Raw genomic sequence first — 15,965 nt, forward strand, 5'->3', positions numbered from 1 at the left:
GCAGCATTGTGTGGTGGGCTGCATGTAGTATCTTTTGAATAATTGGTCCACAGCCCACCATTGGCCCCGAGGCCAGATTTTGAACATGTCTGATATATGGCATCAGTGACCAATGCCTTTAAACTGCACTAAAGAAAATGGTTCTGCTGTTGTGTTCTGTATCCTGTTGTTGTCCTTTTCAGGATCTCACAGTGGAGCAGTGGACTAAATTTTAAAATGTGAGTCTACCCTGGAGGACTCTTTGGCACCTGATTTCCATCAAAATTGTAAGTTGCACATGATAGTAGCTTGTTAAGACCCTCACAGTCCCCCTAGAAAACAAGGACATGACCCCACTGCTCTAAATGGTAGATCAGTAAAACCAAGATATGACCAGTCAGTCATTTCTGAATTGGATATGACAGTGTAGTCTATTGTACTAGCCAGATGATGGTGTGAAATACACACTAGGACACACAATATATTTTTCCAAAAAATGTTTATGATGTTTTTAGCAGGGAACATGTACAAACAAAAACATTCATATCAGATAAAAGACCAGATGAGGCACTTTAGACACACTTCTATCTCTGTGTCTGTGTTAATTTGTCTGCCATCTTCTGGTATGAAATCAATTATGTGTAAAGAAAGACACAAGCAAAACATCTTCATGTTTTTACATAGTACATAAAACCTCCATTCCTTCTCTTCCTGTAATAGTGAAATATTTTTGATGACTCATCTTGGCATATAAATAAACTCATCCAATTAAATTAAATAATTCCACTGTGACTTTAAGGGAAACGTAACAGGGTTATATAAAAGAAACAGAAAATTTGGGGTCACCAAAATCAATTTGTTTCCACCAGACCTTTCGACTAAAGTTTTATATAATAAAAAAAACAGTAATAAAAATTAAAAGCCTCAGTCCAGTTGGGAGGAGCTGAAAATCATATTCTCTATCTCTCCTCTCCCTGTCTCTCCCTCCTGAGGCTGCTCTGCTAAGTGGCAGATTAATGCTGATATGATGTCCTGCCATCCCACTTAATGGACCTTGGCGTCATTATTTCCTCTTGTATGAGTAATACATGCCCGGGCTGGTGAAGAGAGGGCGAGCAGCAAACAAAGCACAAAACCAATTTGGCGTGGACGTTGAAACTCATTGTAATGATTTCACATTACTGAGAAATTATCATTTGGAGATCCGCTCACATGACACGCCGTCTGGGCGAAGGAAAACACACTGCTCAACATAAAGACAACAGCAGAAAAGAAAGACTGTCTCGAGAGGAAACTAATGCTCTTGTATGGATGGTGGCATGAGTCACATGAATGTAATTCCACATAATTAATAACATCCTTATTATCACAGGATCCTCCGGCACAGTGGCTCAGCAAAAATGCACAAGGTCACATTTTTCACTTGATGTCACGTCGTCCAAAACAAAAACATTTCTTCCCAAACATGACTGTGTGCACACTACAGTGAAGACTCACACACACACACACACACACACACACACAATGCATGAGCTGTTCAGTGTCCTCATTTCTTTCCAGTGCTCCTGGGAATGTCCTGAATCAGACCAGCCTTTGCTCCTGACCCCCGGCCACAGAAAACCACTTTCTCTGTGCGACCACACAAAAGGTGCAGTCAGTGTGTGTGTGTGGGTAAGTACCGTGGATTAACGAGAGATTAGCTACCTAGCAGTAAGTAAGCAATTTCTGTGTGGCGTGCCTATGTAAGTAGCCCCCCTCCCACCCTTCAGTTTATTGCCCCTTCCCATTCTCAGAGGATGCTGTCATTTTCTCACCACACTGAAAGGTTGCTCAAACACTGGCCACACTCAAGTGTTTAAACCGCTCGACGACAAGGTCAGAATCACAGAATACCAAAGATGTACTGTAAGAGGGAGTGATTTCTGGCATGAAGTCTCCACACAGACACTGCTATTAACACACAATGGTGGTCTTTCTAACCAGGACCTATGGAGCAGGTCTTCTGAGTCATTCACTCCTTAAAAATACCACCCGCTGTAATCCCCTTGTTAATGAGCAGAAGCCTGAAAACAACAAGGTCCTGCTTGATGGAAAGACCTGCGAATGAGTGAAGGCATCCATAACATGACAGAGTAGTTACGGTCATTTGAATCTGAATGTTTTTAAAGAGTAACTTCATAATAAATTCTAATTTTTGAGTTTAAGTTGTACTGTTCATACAAGCATTTAATCAGTATCCTTGCAGAGGTGAGACCAAGTTGTTGCTTTGTAAGTCACAAGTAAATCTCAAGTCTTTGCACTCAAGCCTGGAAGTCCCAAACAAGTCATAATGCGCTCTTCATCAGATGTAATGCCATTTTAACAACACAGTATTAATATATTAGATTTACAAATCATGAGTGCCTTTTAAAATTTGTCTAAAATTTGTCCACAAGTAAAGATGTCTATCTTTAATTTTCGACCTGCACATTTTGCAAAGTGCAATTTGTTTTTTGTTGATCATCGCATAGTTTTTGTATGTGAACTAAATGATCTTTGGGATCATTTTTTCCATCTGGTGGCACTCAGTAACGTGACACTAGATCTTCCTGGTTCTCTCCTGCGACTTGATTGGATGCTGTCAGACTAGTTTGAACAAAGTGGATCTGGAGGATTAAGTGTTGACTTACTGGGAATAAATAGTGTTAACGTGAGTTGATCCAGGAAATGAAGGGAAACTGAACTGATTTGTGGCACTCTTTTTTAAAAAACACTTTTTAATCTTTGGACTTGGGGAGATGTTTCAAGTATTTTCAAGTTAAGGCCAAGTTAAGTCACAAGTTACTGGTGTTAAAGTCCAAGTTGAGTTCAACCCTAGTAAATACTACTACTACTACTACTACTGCTACTGCTAGTAATAACAACAATAATAATATTAATAAGAATAACAGAATTCTATTATATGGAACAATCAGTTACCAGAAATTGTGTATACTTATTGTTACCCATTAAATTATTAAATCTCTTAAAGTCCTTTAGGTTCCTACCAAACCTGGGAGAAAAAAACATCCTGACTGACTAATTTAAACAAAGTCCCTGATTATTGATGAGCAGAATTGGGGTCAGTGGTGACAGATTCAGATTCTTTACTTGAGTAAAAGTACCACAAAATGTAAAAAGAAAAAAAAACAGTCTTTGTCACAGGTAAAATTCCTTCATTCAAAAATGTACTTAAGTAAAAGTATGTAAGTATCATATATTCTGTAGAGTCCAGTATAATCTGGACATTGTTATATTTTTATATAGTATACCATTTGATTATTATAGGCTAATTTTATATACTGTATTTGTAGTGACATGTCATATTTATCAGGTCATCTTTTGTTTTGTACATAAAATCTTAATCTGTGAAGTAACTAATAACTACAGCTGACAAATAAAATGTAATGGAGTAATATTTCCTTTGAAAAATTAAAAGTAACATTAAACGAAAATGCCTATGCAAAGTATAAATACCTGAAAATATAACTTCAGTATACTCAAAGACATGTTTTAGTCTAGTTTGTCAGGTTGATATATTTCAATTACATATAAAATTTCCATTCAAACTATTTATGTAATTAAATCAAATAAAACTAAAACGAATAGAGTATGTGAGTTTATGTAACTTTAGCTCATAGAGTTAACTTAATTTACTTAAGTAGTTATGTAATTACTGTCAATAAATTCAATTTATTTCAACTATGTTAATGTAAACATGTTGGAAATACATGGAATTTATTGACAGCAATTATATAAACTTTATCAGAGTAAATTCAGCATAATTTAAATGTATGTTATGTTTTGGTTTATGTTTTGTAATTGTCACATTCTCATGTTTCTTGTCTTGTGTTTCCTGTTTTATTTTGAAACTCACATCTTGTCTCCCTGCGCCCTTGTGTTTCCCGCCTGTTTGATTACCTGCACCTGTCCTAATGTGTCACACTTGTGTCCCGTTGTCTCCCCTATTTAGTCTCTGTGTTTCCCTTTGTCTGTGCTAGTTCGTCTTGTACTTTGAGTCAGCGGTCCAGCTCTTTCTTTGTTAGTTTGTTTGCCTTGTGATATTGACCCACTTTTTGGATTTCTGGATTTTGTCTTTGCCTGTCGTTTTTGGATACCTTTGCTTGAGTGACTGACATCTGTGTACTGAGCCTATTAAAGGACCTTGTTTTGAACTTTATTCCATCCCTGAGTCTGCATTTGAGTCTCTTTTGGTTCAGTGTGATGAGAATGGCTTGACTCAGTTGGATGGAAATTTTAAAAGTAATTGAAATACGTAAACCTGAGTGTGCAGTGTTTGAGTAAATGTCTACAACTACCTGGTGAAGACACAGAGGAAGGCAGAACCTGAAGTGTTTTTGTTTTTAACAGTTGATCTTAATTTAATAACAGAAAAATGCAAAATAAAAAACACATTTGTCAGTTTTTTAAATATGTAAGATTCAGTCTGAGGGTTTGAGCTCTCAGCATGACCTGCTACTGATGTATCTGAGATGATGGCTGCTTCTCACTACAAAATACAACCATCCTTTTCCTTTCCGCTCCTGCTGATTTACAATTGATTTGTGGCCACAGGCCTGGTGGAGGCAATATTGCCCTGGCTTCTTTACGTACCAGGCAATTGATTTACCAATCATTTTCATTAAGGCCAGTGGAAATAAGACAAAGAAAAAGGGAGACCAGAGTGTATGACAGCTGAGCTGCAGCCACTGAGACTGTGAGCCTATTTGGTTGCGCGGGGCAACAGTCAGATAATGGATGACGAGGCCTCTTGGAGCCAGCCGTTCCATTAGGTTTTGTTAATGCGGTCAGAGGAGGTTGGCGTGGCTCATCCGCCTTCATATCCACTTTCAGAGACGCTCACTCATGCTGGCCAGTGGATTCAGCCCATCTCTCTTTCTCTCCTGCTCTCTCTGTTGTCTTACTGTTGACTTTCTCTCACATCTTACAGTATGTAATTGTTTCTTACTTTCTATCTCTCCTGCTCTTTCTGTCTTTACACCCTTTCTCCATGATTCCTGGGAGGGTTCGAGTGGATCCATTCTGTGCTGCTGCTTTTGATTAGCTTGTGGTTTTGCGACAGTATCATCACAATCGTTGCACAAGAGTAAAAGGGTACATATTGTCTCTGAATTACCGCACCGGGGGGAATTGCGGCAGATTCACACTTTTGCAATACAAAATTCTTTAAAAGCCAATTTCGAATCTTTGCACTTCTCTAATGCTACACATGCTTATCACTGCAGCATGTGTGGCAAACCGGGAACTCCAGGCTTGTGAAAGAGGAAAATGTGTCATGACCGGCCGTCTGTACTTTCTGAACTGTACATTTAGTGGGCGGAACAGAGAGAAAATCATGAATGGAGACATGGGTGTGTGTGTGTGTGTGTGTGTGTGTGTGTTGGGCAATCACTTCCTACATAATGCTGGGAATGTAAGCATCATGATGGGTGAGGATCTTGTCTAATGCCTTCCTGTTTCTCTCTCTCTCTTTCTGCCTTCACATTACCAACTGTGCAAAGTGGCTGCTCCCATTAGGGGGCCTTAAAGTCCCAGGTTCACTGCATGTCAGTTTGTCTTTGGTAGTTTGATTAAATGCTACTTTGTTTGCACCACTAATGTACAGTATGAGTTGAAGGGGGGGGGGGTCCTGCAGTGTCAGCTAATTTGTGGCTCTCTCGTGTAGTGGGGACATGGGTCAAAATCTAGTGTTAAGCAGTGGTGGAAGAAGCATTCAAAACCTTGCTCATCAGCAAAATTTACTTTAAGTATAAAAATTAAAGTAGTCATTGTTAAAGTAGTCATTTTAAGGCAACCTAAGTTATTTGTTTGTGATGATGGTTTTCTCTCCTGTTTTTGCGTCTTCACACTGGCGACAATATATTCTCAAAGTCTCCTCCATCCCTCCAGCAGATGTTTACACTCTGAGTCAACGCTGCCGCCGACCCTCCCCTCATCGTTCCTTCACTGTCTCACATCTTTGCGTCCCCACCAGAGCGACCCTGATTTCTCCTAGACCGTGTAGGCCTTGCGTTCCTCGCCTGTACCTCCCTGTCATGTTTTCATCCGCCCAGCTGGTGCATCACAATGGATGCCTGTGCCTGCCGAGCTCCCTTTGACCTTCTCCCTCACCCAGCCGCTCCCTCTCTTTCTCTGTCTCTCTCCCCCAGCTGAGCGGGAAGCTGCCGCTCTGCCAGCCTAATAAATACAAAAACAAATTGCAGCAGGTTAGAAGTATGCAGCGTGGGCCGGAGCTGTTAATGTAATGAACTTGGCTTCATGGAAATACGAGGCAATTAAACTCCCACGGTGCCTCCCTCTGGCCCAGACAGACAGACTGACGGGGGGGTGTTAGAGACCCTGGAGGGGGGAGAGCAAGAGAGAACCGGGGGGTTGACAGAGAGAATAGAGCCATTTAGCTGGCCCACAGGAGTAGGAAGTGTGCTGACTGTGATTGAGCTTAAACACCAATCAGTCATGAGGCCGCCTTGTCCGGAGGTCGCGTTGGGCCTGCGGGAGCATTGTCCGACCATCGCTCACCCTCCTGCTGTTTGTTTTGGTTGTTTGCCGGCTTGATTGGCCTGATTGCTGACTGATTGCCAGCCAGGTTCAAGTTTTTCAGGTGGCGAGAGAGAAACAGGAATCAAGGCGAGGATCAGACTTGTGTGTGTTCATGCATTTACAGCTCAGTGTCTGATTATGTGATACAGCGGGCTGTTGCTTCTCAGAGCAAACAGAATAATTGTCAAATCAACAGTTTTCTCCAATCTGTAAAATGTATACAATATATATGAGTGTAAGAGAATGGAAGAGGGGACAATACACCTTTAGCATTTCACAGTTCAAACTATCGACATTTGCACAGTATTTCTCATCCTAATGTCAGGCCTTCCACTTAAAGCAGGATATCAAACCAATCTGGCCCACTGGATAACTTTGCACACCTAATATTGATGCACTTGTGAGGGCTGAGAAGTGTTAGGTTTCGGGAGTTAAACTGTGAGTAGCCCACTTCATGTAAACTGCTGCTTCAGAGGCTTTTTCAACCCTGACCAGATTACAGTTCTCTGAAAAAACAATGATGCGGCCAAATTTAATGATATTGAACATTGCGCAAAAATATTTTCAATCAGCAGCTTCAGTACAAATGAATCTGTATCAGACTTCTATCTTTAAATAATATTGGTAGAACCATACTCCTAAGGCACTGCCAAAACTTTTGATTTGTGAATAGTCGGTAAGACAGGGGATAACTTAACCTGCTTCTTCAATAGCTTCCACTTCTGTTTGGTGTGGTGATGCCAACATCATTACACAGGATTGGAAATGTATGTAGAAATGCACATGTAATGACAGCGAGTAGGAGACTGAGCGAATGTGAAAAAACAAAGACATATTTTTCTTCAGACATCTCAGGCTGTTCACCGTCTGTTTTATAAATGACTGAACATTTTCAGAATGTACCTAAGGGAAGAGTTCTGGAGATGTTTATAGTTTATTTGCAATGGTTTGACTGGTCCAGCCCACTTGAGATAAAATTGAGTTGTATGTGGCCCCTTAACTAAATTGAGTTTGACACCCTGACCTAAAGGATTAGTTTGACTTTTTTCTTGCCTCATATTGATCGATGGTGGAGCCATTACCTGGTTAGCTTAGCTTAGCATAAAGACTGGAAACGGGAAATGGCCTGACTCTGTCCAAAGGTCACGAAATCTGCCCATCAGCACCTCTAAAACCAACGCGTTCTCATCCCAACTCATCAAATATTGTCGCTTTGTCAGTAGCCCTTCACATCTCAACATGATGTGCTATAAGTGCCCTCCTGCATCTGCTGTTGAAGTTTCAGGACAGTGTGTCAATTTATGCTTGTTACATGTATTGTGTCTTTTCAAAATACACCTCCATTCTCACAGGAAATGTACAGTTTCTGCTCCTTAGACAGCCTTTTTCAAAATACACTTTCAAGGTAGATCAAGTACCTTGTTTTATGTTTATTTCCCTGTGCAGTAAAAGCATGTCATTAGGTTAAGAAAAAAAAACATTATGGTGTGGCTCAACATTCAACAGTGGCCCCAGTTTGAAAGTCCAGGGTTTATTTGACCCATTCACCTACCCTCCCACCGACCCCATATGGATTTTCCAGCACTTTCTCTAACGTTGTTGCCAGTGGAGTTAGAACCTGACACCACCCGGAGGTGTACAGTATCATATGCCATGAAAGGAACCTTCTAGTGTCAGTGTCTGACAGCGACACCACTGACAAGTAGTGTCAGTATTTGACGACTTGGGAATGCTCACAGGCTGATAAAGCTCACTAATAACATATTACAGTTTGTTTAATTAAGACAGTTAAGCTGTTAACAGTGGTTACAGTCCACTGTAGTGCATGGGAGCAAGAGTGGTGATCCTCTATTGACCAATCAACTGACTGCAGTGTTTCTATCTCCACCTTTTAGTGTCAGATCAGTGTGCTGGGTACCTCAAAAGAGGGGTGACGGAAGAACAGGATGGAATGGAGCGGTTCTGTTGGTACTATCCAAAATTAAGGCTGTTTTCTAATGTGTACTGAACTGAACTGAACTGAACTGAACCGGAGTACTTATATAATACTTATAACATATGCACCAATGCCTCTGTGTACTACTACTACTTTAGTTCGTTTTGTAAGTAGTTATTTTCTCTAAAGTCTAGTTTTTGTTCTTATTTAAGTTAACTAAAATGTTTTTTTTTCACAACTGGTTTTATTTTTCAAGCTACCTTTAGTTAACTGTAATAACCTTGTTCTGTACACAAGATAACTATTGCACATCTGTCTGTCGTTGGAGAGCGATCCCTTTTCAGTTGTTCTGCCTGATGTTTCTTCAATTATTTTCTTTTTAAAGTTTTTCGGGGGAGTTGTCCCTTATCTGCTGCGAGGGTCTAGGGACGACGGGTGCCAGATTTAAAGCCCCACTGAGGCAAACTGTGATTTGTGCTATTGGGTTATGTAAATAAAACTGACTTGACTCGACATGTACAACCTGAGGACAGGATGACTCCTCTCTTCCGCAGGCCTTAGATCCACTTGGCTGAACTCAAATCAAGAGCCAGAACCAAACGTGAGATCTTGATCTGTTTCAATCAGGGAGGCCTGATCCCCGGGCTTTCGCCACATCTGGTTTGTAATTGGCCGTGCTGCTGTAAGGATGATGCAGAGGGTTGAGCATCCAGCTTGCTGGTGGAGGTTTACGAGGGGGAGTCCAATATGTGACTGGCAGCGCCCCATCAGAGCACGGTTGTTACAGCGTGGTATCTGCCTCCTGAGCCATTCTGCCTGAGTTATTCTCTATCATTCTCTCTATTCCTTGTGGATTCATTGTTTGTTATGAATATAAATATCGACTAGCATTTGCCAGATGCACGAGAGCGAAGGAGGAAGGAGGAGGGGGGCATGATTGAAATTCTAGTGAACCTTCAGGAAGTAATCTGGACCGGGGCACGCTGGAGAGAGGGAATGGTTTCCGTCTGCTTCTGTTTGCACTCGTGCTGAGATTTGTGTGAAATGTGGCTTTCTAGCACACATGTCTCACACTCTTTCTCTCTTTCTCTCTCTGTGGATATCTCAGCACTGACCAACTGCTTATCGATCTCGCCGCTCACACAATATCAGTGTTGGGCGTCACCCGGATCTCTCGACGCAAACACAAAACATCTGTGCCGTTGATTCTCATAAAGCCATCTGACCACCTCGGTGAGAAACTGTACTCCTGATAGCAGAGAGGCTGCTTTGGCTTGAAGCTGCTCAAAATCTGCTGGCTTTGAAGCCACGAGAAAGCCCGGCTCTCACTCAGCACAGATAACACTCAGGCCTTAGCCCAAACTCAGATCCATCTGCTTGCTGCACACAGGAAATGAAGAAAACGTGATGAAATGAGTGAGGAAAGCGAAGAGTGTGAAGTTCAAACGGTAATACCAGAGCGGATCTGGTGTGTGAATAAGATTTGTGTCAGTTGTGGACTGAATGATGACTTATTATATATATATAAAACAATATATGAAAGTGTTAACACCACCTTAACATAACCAAAAATGCTGTTTCTATTCAGGGACATACTGTAACATAACATAGATTCCAGGGGGGATGCAGAGGACACGTCCCCCTCAATATTTAGACAGTGTGCATTTGAAAGTAGCAGAGAACAACAAAGAGACATTTACAACATATGTTAGAGCAGAAAAGGCACAAAATGGTGAATAAAAAAATCGCCAGAATGCAGGAAATTAAGTGTTAGCTGCTCAGACCTTTCTGGCAGAGGACGCCCAGATACCCCATTTCATATGTGTCCCCTCCAATATTGAAACAAAACCCAGACCCTTGCACTGTAACATTAATGGATGAGATTTGTCGACATTGATTCAAAACCTCACTGTCCTCACCGGCACTTTTTTAAGTTTTTTTATTATACAAATACATAAAATATGAATTAAAGAACACTCTGTACATGGGATCAGTGATAATGACATTCATCTGGGCAAATGTTTCTCAGTATTTCCATCTTAAAACTTAATGACATCAAAAAGAGTGTACTTGTGCTTTGTCATACAGGGAAATGTCACCCACAGCTACAGTTTCCAAGGTCCAAATACATAGGAAACCCCACAAATAAAACACACACCGCAAAAACTAAGGATAAATCAATACAGAAATCCAAATAATGAAATAAATCAGAAGCATTAAAAGGGCAGGAAATAATACACAAACTCAGTAGTGGATGAAGTACCTGAAAGAGTAAATGTACAAATATCTTACAAGAAAATGACTTTAGAAGAAGTTAAAGTCACTTGAGTAAAAGTATTAAAGTTTCTGATATTTACTGTACTTAGGTATCAAAAGTACTTTTATATTAAATGTCATTAAGCATTGAAAGCAAATATTTATCTCCTTGAATCATTCCTCACCCTCTCTGCTGTGGGACGCCATTTTCTGCTTCCATCATGAAGTCGGTGTCATCGTCGAGTGGAATGCAGTCGCTAGCATGTAGCATCTAATCTGACATGGGCTTGACTGGAGATACAATCTTAACTGCAACTTTGAAAGCACCTGTTTGCACTTGCCCTTATGTGATTGACTTACGATTTCACTCAGGAGCTGGGACCGCTGATTCACCAAAACTTACAATTTTATTTTGTAGTAGTGAAGTAACAAAAATGCTTAGAACTTAGAAATGCATACAGATATTGGAGTAAAACTGATGTAAAATACTTAAAATTCAATACTTAGAAACGTAGTGGAAGTTGACAAAAATATAAAAACTCAACAACAGATACTTCATTACTATTTCATTACGTAAAAAGCTCCAACAACCAGTAAACAAACTCCATCTATAGTATGATGCTTATATCAAAATCCACATTTAAACCCACAGGATGCTGAGAGCTTCACATCCGTGTCCAGTGACGTTTTCTTGTACAAAGCCTGTGTTTTGAATCATATACTTTTTCTTTCCTACTTTCAATACTTACTGCAACTGCCCCTCCAAAGTACACACCATTACATAGATGCAACTGGCACATACTACTTTGTTATAACATTGCACCTTGAACTTTGACCCTCTTGCTTATGTATCTGTTGCAGTCCTAGTGCAAAATGTGAATTAAAAAGTAAAAGTGTGCAGTTTGGGACACAGCAGATACTAACGTTATATTTTAATGTTACCTTGGAGACCAAACAAAATACTATTTGCCGAGCTTGCCAGACGTTAACCCAAAGAGCTCTCCTGTAGTTTTTACCTTTGAGAAATAACTTCATACATTGTAGATTCTAACATATTATATTCATATATATATATGTCATTTTGTTGTTATTAATATTTGATTATTTTGTTCACTTAAACAATTTCTATCATTACTATATTCCACTGGTCACCAGTCACCTGATTGTCATCTGTTGTTTCTGACGGCTGTCAGTGAGCTGTTATCTGTCTGCACCTCAGTCAGTGGGACGTCTCTTACGCTGTGCAAAGGATTGTGGGTCAGAATAGCAAAAAAATCACGGTGGCATGCACACTGCAAAGTATGAATGAATGCAGAAGGACACCCTGGCATTTTTGGGATACTCTATTTGTCATACTGGAGCATACTGTCTTTTTCTGGCATACTAAATAGTATGGTAATATGGATACTGAAACGCACAGATAGTCTTCAATCTGTCCTCTGTTTAAAGGGGACATATTATGTTGTTTATTTTCAACATTAAATGTGTGATTCTGAAGCATATGCGTGGATACATCACTGAAATGAAAAGTATTTTTAGGTTAATGTGTCTGTGTTTCTGTTTTTAAAATGGTCTCACAAGCTTATTGTTATTTTTTTATGATCATAAAGTTCTTCAGTTTTAGTTTGAATATAAAATCATGAAAAACACTAAAAAAAATCACATTAACATTCTGCTACATTGTATCTTAAAGTACAGTGCAGGGCGATGGTGATGCTCCTTTCTTCTTATGGCTGAATCCCAGATGAGGATGTGTTGAGGACCTGACAGGAGCCGATTCATCATCCCTCACAGGTCATCCATCACCAGCAGCAGGCAGAGGAGCAGCGCTGGGCGGGGTGACAGCCCGGGCGCTTATGGGGAGCACTCTGCTCGGAGCACCCAACTGGGTGCTCAGTCCAGCGTGTGCTTCAGAGAGCGTCCTGTTGTGCAGTGCGGTGATTATTTCAGCCTGTGCAGTGTCCACATGTTGAGGTGATAGATTGGTAATAAAGGGAGGTTATGAGATATCTATTAATGCCATCTCGGGACAATCTGAATCATTCAGTGACATTATAAAGGAATGAGTTTACAGGAAGAGGATTCAGTTTCAGTCTGTGTTTTTGATTATCTAACTTTACTAACTTCTGATCCAACAAGATGTGAAGAGAAGATTTTAGAGGAGGCCTGGAGCGAGAGTTCTGGTTTATGTTTTTTAAGAGAAATCAGTGGCTAATATATCAGGCCAGCACTGGAATTTTATTTGATACTGCTCAGTCATGTGTTCCTCTACAGACAATATTTATCATATTATTTTTTTGTACTTTGTGACTACTTCCTAAATATTTGATAATGCTTCCCAGTCATAAGGTTTAACTCTAAATAGGCGTCTCTCCTCTTGGCCACAAAGATTAGGTTTAAGTAATTGTCTGAATATTGTTTATAAGGATTATTTCACCATGTGAAGAATGAAACTTGATTTATTGTAATTCTTGCCATGAAAACTGAAACAACAATGAGAGTCCAAAGCCATCAGTCAGTCGCCAGAAGAAAATGTTTCCATTGGACGTTTCTGCAAACCACAAACACATTACATTTACACGCTTCATACGTGTCATATCAGCGTTTCTGAAGTGATGTAATATATGAGATGACTTTGTCAGTGGGAGGTGGGGTGATGCTGGATGGCATGTCACCTATACAAGATGCCTGCCAAGCTGCAGACCACTGTTTGAGACCTACAAACAACAAAGCTGGTTGTGTTTAAGTGAAACAAAAGTTGGTGTGTTACGGGTGGCTTTTTAGGCACCTACTGCTGAAACATAATGTTTCAACATATCCGCTTCGTAATAACATACAAATGTGGAGTATCTGTGGTTTGCAGAAACGTGCAATTCTACCATTTACTCTGGTGATCAGGGTGCAGTCATGCTGTACGTAGGGCTAACTGTACGTTTGAGCTCAATGCTAACACCAGCATGCTAACATGTTTATATAACTAGGTTAATGTGCTGATATTTAGTAGGTGTATTGTTTACCCTATGAAACCATCTCATTTGGAAATATAAAAAATGTATGAAACCTCTGTATGAGAACATATTTTTGCATTTATTGCCTATTGTTTTTGGGGTTTTTTTCAGTTTTGTCCCTTATGTTATTTTTTGTTTTAATAATTTTAATTTGTTTCACCTGTCATGTTTTTATCCAGGTCATGTGATTACCTCCCACTTGCTGTTGCTATATACTGTATAGTATGTTGCTAGGTGAGGCCACACCTGTGTTGTGTGTTTATTAAATAAGGCTTTTTAAGATTTCGTGTGTGGTTGTTAGTTTAGCAGGTTAGCATGCTAACATTTACTAATTAGCACTTAACACAAAGTACAATCTAATTATTTTTGCAAGTATTTGGTCATAAACCAAAGTGTCAGACAAACTGGAAATTTTGACCAGATGATGGCGTTTGATGAGACATTAAAAGGACAGTTCACCCCAAAATCAAGAAATATATAAATTTCCTTTCACCTGTGGTGCTGTTTGTCAGTCTAGATTGTTTTGGCGTGAGATGTCGCGTGTTGGCAATATTGGCTTTATTTGTCTGCCTTCTCTCAAATATAATGGAGCTATGGCACTTGGCTTGAGGCACTCAAAGCCGCAAAAAATACATTTGAAAAACTCACCAGCAGTGTCTCTTTCCAGGAATCATGACCCTGCTATTCAAAATGATTCACAGACCTTGTTTTGAGCAGTTTCGTGAGCAGTAAACATTATTGCCGTCCTCATCAGCTGAGCTGTAACCTTAGCTAGCTAAATAATGCTAGGTGAGCTAGCAGTAGATGCACACTTCCTACAGTTGGTGGGCGTAGTTCAGTAGAAAGAAAATAGTCCCACATGAAACTCTCCACAACAAGGTCAGTAGGTTATCCTGGTTAACCCGGTCATGATTTCTAGAAAGAGACACTGGCGTTGAGTTTTTCAAATGTTTTTTTTCCCACTTTCATTATATTTGAGAGAAGGCAGACATCTCTACGGCCGAAATTTCCAACACTCTGCAACTGACATCAAAACAATCTCGGGTGATAATTAGATAAAGGTAAGAGGAAAAATATGAATTTTGGAGTGAACTATCCCTTTAAGGGATCACCAAAGTAGGCCTACAATTCACCTTCAGGGGAACTTGAATATCTGAACCAACAGCTGTTTTGTCCAAATACAAAAATGATGGTCGACGTCATGGTAGCTCTGTCAGGAGAGTCATTAATGTCTGTGAGCTTCACCCTCTGGAGTTCATAAATGTCAAATCAAAATTAAACGGTAATCAATCAAGAAGTTGTTGAGTTATTTCAGATTTCTAAAAACATCAGGTTATTAACATGTGCAACTATGAGTGTGTATGTGTACATGTTTGCATCTGTGCATGTGTTTTACATCTTGTTTGCGCAGATATATACACTGCATGTGTGTGTCCCAGGCGCACTGCCCTGCCACCTGTCTGGCCATCCGCTGCGTCCCTTCCTTTGATGCAGGGCGGCGGTGTGTCATCCAGATGTGGCGGCAGAGGTTTGAAGAGTTCAGTTAGTCCCTGGGGATTTTCCCCCTAAGCCCCTCGCACAAGCAGGGCCGCTGGGAAGACCCATACAGCTCACATATGTGTGTTTTTCTGCCTACCTCCCTCCATTGTCATAGACTCTGTCTTCTCACTTCCACTTCAGCTACTTCTTAGTCTTACCTGCTGCTTCATCTTTCTCCTTCTTCTCCTCTTTTTGACATTTGTCCTTTGATTTTCAACATCCTCAGCTGGATATGGTTATCACATTAAGATCTATTGTACTGGATTAAAGCCTTTTGGATTCTTTCCTGTGTGTGTTTCTTTCTCTGTGTCCTGATTTGAAGTTAAATTTGATATCTTTTTGTCATCATGCTGCTCTTTCTCTGCAACTCTTTTTTGTGTCATAGGAGGAAAAGCACAGGTATAATTAATAACACACAAAACGCCCAGGGCTGTGGTATTTGACATGCTGGCTCACCGAGACATTAAAATGTAACTGAGCCATTGTTAATGTTATTAGTTACACCTGTGCTTCTCCTGCTATGACAAATCAAAATGTCTGTGTTGTGGGAAAAAAAAGCCGATTAAATAAATCACAAAATGGTCTCATAAAATATAAATAAGGTGTGTAATCCATTGAATTAGACAGGGTGAAGTAAGTGTATTCAAAATGAATACACATGTGGCCGT

The 15,965-nt window shown here is 40.1% G+C and overlaps 1 long non-coding RNA gene across 1 annotated transcript; it reads left to right on the forward strand.

The window, feature by feature from the left end:
* The first annotated feature begins 180 nt into the window (after positions 1-180).
* LOC126396816 (uncharacterized) lies at positions 181-15,520 on the forward strand. The gene is made up of 3 exons (XR_007570600.1): positions 181-266; positions 1,540-1,650; positions 12,444-15,520. It is a non-coding gene; the product is annotated as an uncharacterized LOC126396816 (long non-coding RNA).
* Positions 15,521-15,965: the final 445 nt, after the last annotated feature.

This window comes from Epinephelus moara, chromosome 10, assembly GCF_006386435.1.
Source record: "Epinephelus moara isolate mb chromosome 10, YSFRI_EMoa_1.0, whole genome shotgun sequence".
Classification (NCBI taxonomy): Eukaryota; Metazoa; Chordata; class Actinopteri; order Perciformes; family Serranidae; genus Epinephelus; species Epinephelus moara.